Source organism: Urtica dioica, chromosome 2, assembly GCF_054948205.1.
Source record: "Urtica dioica subsp. dioica isolate 48M chromosome 2, U.dioica_male_clone48M_v1_H2, whole genome shotgun sequence".
In the NCBI taxonomy this organism is placed as follows: Eukaryota; Viridiplantae; Streptophyta; class Magnoliopsida; order Rosales; family Urticaceae; genus Urtica; species Urtica dioica.
The window spans coordinates 10,333,498-10,342,004 of NC_142757.1; positions in this window are offsets into that span (position 1 = coordinate 10,333,498).

Below are 8,507 nucleotides of genomic sequence, written 5' to 3' on the forward strand. Positions count from 1 at the left end.
CATCCTCAAGCCAACGGTCAAGTCGAGGCGGTTAACAAGACAATCAAAGAGAACTTGAAGAAGAAGCTGGAGGAAAGAAAGAGGGCTTGGGCCGACGAGCTCCCCATGGTCTTATGGGCGTACCGCACCACCGCTCGAAATGCGATCGGCGAAACCCCTTTCGCTCTCGCATTCGGCGTCGAGGCCGTGGTACCCATCGAGACCAAGCTACCAACCTTGCGCATCGAGGAGTACGAAGAAGCCACCAACGACGACGCAATCAGGCTCGAGTTGGACCTCATAGACGAGAGGAGGTCGGACGCACTCACCCGACTTGCTGCGCAAAAGAGGAAAGTCGAGAAATACTACAACTCAAAGATCAAGCTGCGGAAGTTCGCCGACGGGAGCCTCGTTCTTCGAAGGGTGTTCCAAAACACCAAGGTGCAAGGTGCGGGAGTTCTAGGCCCCACCTGGGAAGGCCCGTACCGTGTGCGCCGAGCCATCCACAATGGCACGTACGAGCTCGAGAACATGGAGGGACTCGTGTTCACACACCCGTGGAACGTGGAGCACCTTCGGCAATATTATCAGTAGATGTTCATTTGTCCATTTTACGCTTTGTTGTTTTCATGTAATTTTAGATTCTAGCAAAGACAATTTAAAATTTCAAGTTCGGCCAACGGCCTGGGATGTAATTTTTTAACCATTTCAACAATATAATGAATTACATTTCGCTTCAAAGCATTGTATTATAATTTCTAGCCTCCTCTACGAACACCCAAGAAACTCGGGGGGCTAAGGGGGATAAGGCGAGAATAACAAGCTCGCTTACTCCACTTTCCACGCATCAAGCGGTAACAAAACACCCATAAATCGGATCCGCGCACCGGACCTCCGACTTCGTACCCTCCTCGTGCGACGCTCTCGCACGGGTTGAGGCCGTACGCCGAGAGATAGCGAAACGTCGACAAGTTGGATCCGCGCACCGGACCTCCGACCTCGCACGTCTTTTGCTGCGACCCTCTCGCGCGACGATGCACCTTGCACACCGATAGGCAGCAAGGCATCGATGGATCACGTCCGCGCACCGGATTGTCGATCCCGGCAGTCAAAACCCAAAACGTGACACGCGTACTGACATATGCCACGCTCACTGGGAACTGCGAGCTCGTCGCGATACGCACGCCGATAGGTAGCGTACTCGCTGGAAAATGAGCGCGACGGCCACCCAGCTCGCGCACGCCGATAGGCAGCGAGTCACGAATGGATGGCCGAAAATCGCACCCGCCGGATGAAACTGGTCTAGCCAGCGTCCGCGGGAAACTTCGCCGCCAAATGCGGCAGTAAGCCGTGCCAACCGGTTACGCTAAGCATAGTAAGCCGGGCTCGTAAGACACGCACTATTCAAATTGCGCAAACTGATAAACTGAGCATGACAAATCGAGAAAATAAGACGCATAACGAATCGAAAAACTTCAATCAAAGCAAGACAATGTCGCACAATCAAACCGGCAGAGAAAAGTACGATAGTACGACACATGTCAAACACAACAAAAATCCGAAAGAAAGCGTAAAGCGAGCGCTAAACAAGTGCGCAAAAAACCAAAGTAAAGTAGACTAGTCTGAGCCGAAGTCTAACTGCTCTTCGTCATCCTCGGGACGAGGAGCGCCCGACCCATCGGTAGCCTCTTCGCCAAGTGGACGGTTCGTCGATTGGGCGGCCTCCGCAGGGTCTTGGGGGTGCGGGTCGTTCACCTCTGGTTCGTCCTCAAAAGGAGGGAACATGGTCTTAAAAAAGGAGAAGGTTGTCCCTCGAGACGCGTTCTCCTTCGCGGTCGTGTCTCGGACTCGCTTGGCCGCTTCGTAACGAGCCGCCTCCAACGCCATGTCCCAATCGTCCTCCAAGTCCGTCTTGGATCGCACGGCGTCTTCCTTCTCCTCGGCGAGGGTCTGCATCTCCGTCCGTAAGGTGTCCCTCTCCCTCTCGACCTTAACCCGAGCGATCTCGCTCGCCGATAGTCGAGCATGGACAATGCTCAGCTCCGCATCCTGGCTCGAGAGTGCCACCTGGAGTTTCTTCGTTTCTCCTAGAAAGGTGTCAGCCGCCTGCTCCGCCTTCTCGCGAAGCGCTTTCTCGGCAGCCGATTCCCCGCTAGCTCGCTCTACCTCCCCCTCGAGCGCTTCAAACTCTTGGGCGGTGCGGGTCCCCGCTAGGGCGGCGGCGTGCGCGGCCTCCATATTCGTATTCTCCTTTTCCATGATTTGCATGCGTCGTAGCATATCTCGGAGAATGCGATCACTCCGCTCTTGGCGCGTGAGCATCTGCAAATAGATGAGACACGGATAATCAAGATAAGCACGACAATCATACATAACACAAGCAAACGAGCCATACCTTTCGGGCATCGCCGATCCCGTTCTGGAAGTGCTCAAGATCGCTCGTCGTCAGCAGACCTTTGAACTCCCGCAAGGAGGTCTCAAGGATCCCTCGGGAGCACTGGTCTCTCAACTCTGCCGCCTCCGCTAGGAGCATAGAGTCCAGGCTGTCTGACACTGTCGATGTGTGAGCGCGTTTGTGGCCGGATGGTGACCCGAGAGAAGCCGATGATGATGGTCGCTTGTTGGAGGAGATCGTTTCATTCCTTGCCCGCGATGGCGACCCCCCGCGACGGGCCTCGGCTGGGCGTTGCTCTCGGCATTTGTGTGCGCGGTCGATGACGTCGAGCCATGGTACCTGCAGAGAAGAAAAGGGCGTTTGTCAGTTAAAACATAACGATAAGCATAAATAATGGAAGAACAACGATAGCGCGACGACGCATATTCGATCAGTACCCCCGCGTCGGGTGGGGGAGCAGACGAACCCCCCGCCTCGGATTCCGGGCCAGTCTCCACTCCAGGCCCGGAGCATGAGGAGTGTTCGTCTGCAGGCACGAACCATCTGGTGGTTGCCATAAGATCCGGGGACTCGAAAAGCGATCCTTGCCGCCTCGAGTTGGGAACCGCTCCGATCACGAGCGCGAGTTCGGAGCTCTCGATGCCATAGTCGGCCGGGAATTCAGCAAAGGGGCCAAAGGTGAGAGGTGCCATCCCGAAGGCAGATTCGGACACCCACACCCAAGGGTATCGGCGTTTCGAGGTCAGCTTGGTGAGGATAGTGAATCGCTTCCGGTGCTGAACCTTGTAGAAGCTGGGTTTCCCGGGAACATCGAAGACGGCCACGAGATTCCTGATGTCGTCGGCCGTCACGGCTCGACCCTTCGCTCGGTGCAGCATCATGTGGCAGGCAGCCACCATACGGTAAAAGGACGGAGACATCTGGGCCGCATGAACACCGAGTCGAGCTAGAAGATCCTGGATCACGGGCTGAAAAGGCAATCGCAGCCCTCCCCGAAGGCTTGCCTCGTGAACGGCGGCGTACCCCCTCCGAGGACGAGTCGGCAGATCGTCGGACAACGGTCGCAAAAACGATACGGCCGACGGGATGTGGAACCGCTTCCTCAAACCACTAAAGCTGGCAAATGAGAGCGAACTCGGGAAATCGATGCCGGAGCAGTCAAAGCTACCTCGGATCGCCGTTTCCCCGAGGGGAAACGACGAGGTTCGTTCTTCTTCCTATGCAGTCGAGCTTGTTGGAGCGACCGATGGGACGCGACGACCCGACGTCTCGCCCGAACCCTCGTGGTGCCCGCTACAGTAGCTCGCTCGGGCCGCGGTGTGCGTGCTCGGCCCATTGGGGCCACGTTTCCCGGGTGTTGACCACGAGAGGCGGCTCCGTGTGGCCCCCATAGGATGCGTCCGGCCCAAGCTCATGGTTCGGCCCGAAGTCCTGTGAGGGGTCAAGCTCTCTCTCACCTAGGCCCGGCCCAATGGGTCCTAGGGTTTGAACATGCTCCAAGCTTTCCCCACCCAGGCCCGGCCCAATGGGCCCTAGGGTTTGGGAAGGGTCCAAGCTGGCCGCCCCATCTCCTCCGACAATGGATGGCCGGCGCGCCCCGTCTCCGGCGCCGGCTCCTCCGCCCATGACGCCGGCCGTCCCCGGCGACGTCTCCTCGTCGCGCGCGCGCCCCGGCCTGGTTGGGGCTGGTCCACCCGGGCCACCATGGTCTCCGGCCACCTGCAACGTGGCCCCACCCACGTGGGTAGAGCCTTCCACGAAGCCGACCCGACCGGACGCGGCCTCTCCAGCGCCGGCGCCGCCTCCACCGGCCCAAGCGGCGTGCCCCACGCCTGGGTTCGTCGCGCGCGCCTCCACCAGCGCCCCCCCGGGGTTGGGCTCGCCACAGACGGCGCCGACACAACCAGCCGAGGCCTCCCCGGCAGCAGCGCGACCTCACTCGACCCCGCCGGCGCTGTCCTCGGCCGCGTCGACCCCGCCGGTGCTATCCCCGGCCGACCCGGCCTCGTCTGCGCCCTCGTCCACCTCGGCCCGCTCGGCCGACCCAGCCACGCCACAGCGCGACCCAGCCCCGGCAGCGCGTGCCCCGGCTGCTTCCTCGCTCGCCTCAGCCACACCAGCGCTCGCCTCGGCCCCGCCGGCGTCACCCTCGGCCGCTGGGTGCTCTCCCTCGCCCGCCAACCAAGCATCCACCGTGGGAAGGTCTTGGCCGTCCAAATTCATCGTCATTCGGTCTAGGAAAACAAAACCTAGAGTGGGGAGAGAGTGATGATCGACCGGGGGCGGTGAAATTCGATCTAGAAGATCGTCCAAAGTATCGTGAGGGTCGTCAAAGAAGAACGAGACGAAGTCCTCGGGGGGCCCGTTGGCCGACGTGTGGTTGGGGGACCCCATGGGCGCGAATAACGACAAACACGTAAGCAAAAATATTAAAAATAATACCTAAAATGAGCGAGCTTACCAATTATTGATAAGACGGTTCGACGAGACGACTGAAGACGGAGCTGCTTGAGTTTACCACACGGGCTGCGCCCGGTGCCAAACTCGGGGGGCTAATGTTATCGGCCCGACGAGGTCCGACGGCTCGATCGACATTTCGGGCGGCCGAGCAAGCTCACTCGGCCAATGGCCGAGTGAAACCCTAGCTTCCACCCCACACTCGGCCAGCCCATCAACTCACTCGGCCAATGGCCGAGTGAGCCTTCTTTCGGCCCAGGCCCATCACTCGGCCAATGACCGAGTGAACTCCTCCATATGTTCACTCGGCCAATGGCCGAATGAAGCCCAAGCAGCCCAACGTGTTCGCTCGGCCAAGGGCCGAGTGAAGCCTCCAGACGGCCCACCATGCTCGCTCGGCCAATGGCCGAGTGAGGCCCCGAGCGGCCAAGCATGTTCGTTCGGCCGAAGGCCGAGTGAGGACTCATGCCGGCCCAACAGCTCGCTCGGCCGCCCGCCGAGTGAGTCCTCTCTCGGCCCAGACTTTTCATTCGGCCGATGGCCGAATGAAGCTCACCCGGCATCCATTCCTTCACTCGGCCATTGGCCGAGTGAATCTCTCTCGGCGGCCAGCATCTCACTTCACGTCGCCTATAAATACCGGGGTCCCTCCCCTGGTCCAGGTACTCCGAATTTGAGTACTGAAACGCTGTCGAACTCGTACCTCGCTCGTTTCTCTCAAGTCTCGACCCCTAAACACTAAACCATCTACAAACCACCTCAATCCTACTAATGTTGAGCGTCGGAGAGGTAAACAGAGGCAACCCCTCTGTTTCCCCTTTGTAGTTCACACCTTTTCTGCTTGCTTTTCTGGTGCCTGGACGAGACAGATACCACAGCCAGCTAAGGGACGACTTGGGATACCAAGTCCGACACGCTCGAGTTGAGACGAGACCACTTGGTCCGGCCTTGGGTCTAACCGTCTGCGACTCCTAAATCGTTGTCCGAAAAACTGCGACAACACTCATCACTCCCTCTTTCCTTTTGGGGGTATGCCCTCGAAACAACCGCTTACATTCTGAACCAAGTTCTGTCTAAAACAGTTCCTGGTACTCCTTATGAAAGATGGCCTGGCCGTAAAGTAAATCGGGCCACATCGGAATTTGGGGTTGCCCTACACATGTGCTAAGGCAAAAGACTAGCAAGTTGGCTAGTAGGTCAGAAATGTGCCTGTCTGTGAGATATCCAAAGGAAACCAAAGGTTTCATTTTCTATAGTCCCGAGGACGATAAGACTTTCATTAGCACGAATGCTCATTTCCTTGAGGAGGACTTTATGAAAGACGTGAAACTTAGAAACAAAATTGTGCCTGAAGAAAAGTTGGGTGAGGAAGCTTCTACCTCATCTGTAAGAACTGTTCTTACCCCAACTAAAACTCTTCAGAATCTCGTCAAGTAGTACTTCGACGTAGTGGAAGGGCTACTCAAAAGCCTGACAGGTACATGTCTTATGGAGACTCTCTCGTAGCCGTCTCTGACATGGATGACCCTGTTTCCTATAGCCAAGCAATGGCTTGTTCTGAATCAAACCTTTGGCTTGACGCCATGAAAGTTTAAATGCACTCGATGTATGTCAACAAAGTCTGGAAACTTGTAGACCTTCCTGAAGGGATTAAACCCGTAGGGTGTAAGTGGATATACAAGAAGAAAATGGGTCCGGATGGGAACATCGAGACGTTCAAAGCACGACTTGTAGCTAAGGGTTATACCCAACAAGATGGAATTGACTATGAAGAAACCTTCTCGCCAGTCGCGATGCTTAAATCCATATGCATACTTCTATCCATAGCTGCAGCTCTCGACTATGAGATCTAGAAAATGGATGTCAAGACGGCCTTCCTGAATGGAAATCTTGACGAGTGCATTTATATGGCTCAACCAGACGGTTTCGTGGAAGAAGGTCAAGAGACAAAGGTTGGTGAGTTACTTAAGTCCATTTATGTACTAAAGCAAGCATTTAGGTCATGGAATATTAGATTCGATGAAACTGTGAAAAGCTTCGGCTTTGAACAGTCAATAGATGAGCCTTGTCTTTACAAGTTAATACACGAAGGCAAAGTTGTGATTCTGGTACTATATGTCGATGATATATTACTCATAGGTAACGATGTGGGTAAATTATCTGAGGTTAAGGTCTGGCTAGCAAAGCAATTCGACATGAAGGATCTAGGAGAAGCCGCGTACATTCTGGGGATCCAAATCTATCGAGATAGGAAAATCGGACCCTGTCACTCTGTCAAGCATCTTATATTGATAAGGTGATGCATCGCTTCTCGATGCAAGACCCCAAGAAGGGCCAAACACCATTTAGGCATGGAGTCTCACTCTCTAAGGACCAGTCTCCCAAGACTGCACAAGAGATTGAAGACATGAAGAAAATCCCTTACGCCTCTGCCGTAGGAAGCCTCATGTATGCTATGCTTTGCACTAGACCTGACATCTGTTTCGCTGTTGGCGTAGTAACCCATTTCCAATCGAACCCTGGACCCGAGCACTGGATTGCTGTTAAGCATGTTCTTAAGTATCTTCGAAGAACTAGGAACTTGATGCTTACATACTCAGGTATTGACCTGACTATGACGGGATATACCGACTTAGATTTTCAAGCGGATAAGGATTCCAGGAAATCCACTTCGGGATCTGTGTTCATCCTTAATGGTGGAGCTGTAGTGTGGAGGAGTATTAAGCAATCTTGCATTGCTGACTCCACAATGGAAGCAGAATATGTGGCTTCTTGTGAAGCATCCAAAGAGGCTGTATGGCTTAGAAAATTCCTTAAGTATTCGGAAGTTGTTCCAAACGTCGACGAGCCCATGACCCTTTATTGTGATAATAGTGGGGCTGTCGCTAACTCAAAGGAACCTCGAAGCCATAAGCGCTCTAAGCATATTGAGAGGAAATACCATTTGATTCTATAGATCGTGCAGCGCGGAGACGTGGAAGTGAAGAAGAACTCAACGGTGGACAACCTGACAGATCCATTCACAAACGCCCTAGCGAACAAGGTCTTCGACCAACATCGAGAGGGATTAGGCATGAAGGAATACACACATCTTCTTTGAGTCAAGTGGGAGTTTGTTGTCAATGGTGCCCACAAGAAGAGTTGTAGTCTTTATTTTGTACATTTGATGTAATAAAGTCTCACGAAGACTCTTGTTTGTAATTGCTTATTCATTAATAAAAAGTGGAAACGTTCATTCATTCTTCCTTGTCTGTTTGAAGCTTTATGATAAAACATTACTCTTTAGTCCATAAACAAACTTAACAACATACGAAGAGACAAATGTATATTTGCATGAACAAACTCTTCGTAGTTTGCTTAAAACGAAATATTTGCAATCTAAGGGTCAAAGGACTATTGACCTCAGTACGATTGTTAGGAGAATCTATGATGTCTAGTTATGGGGCATTGAGAGTTGGAGACTCTATAGTTCTTCTAGGTATCTTCCGAAGGTACTGAATTGACCAGTGCACTTCTGAGACAAAATAAGAACAAACCATTTAACCTCTTATGTCTCGAAGTCACTACGTATGAATTGCATCATGCTTACCTTAATCCAAAAATGAGACATGACATTTCATAGCTTACGTATTCTCATATGAGAATGTCAGAGCTCGGACGCACTATGTGATTCCGA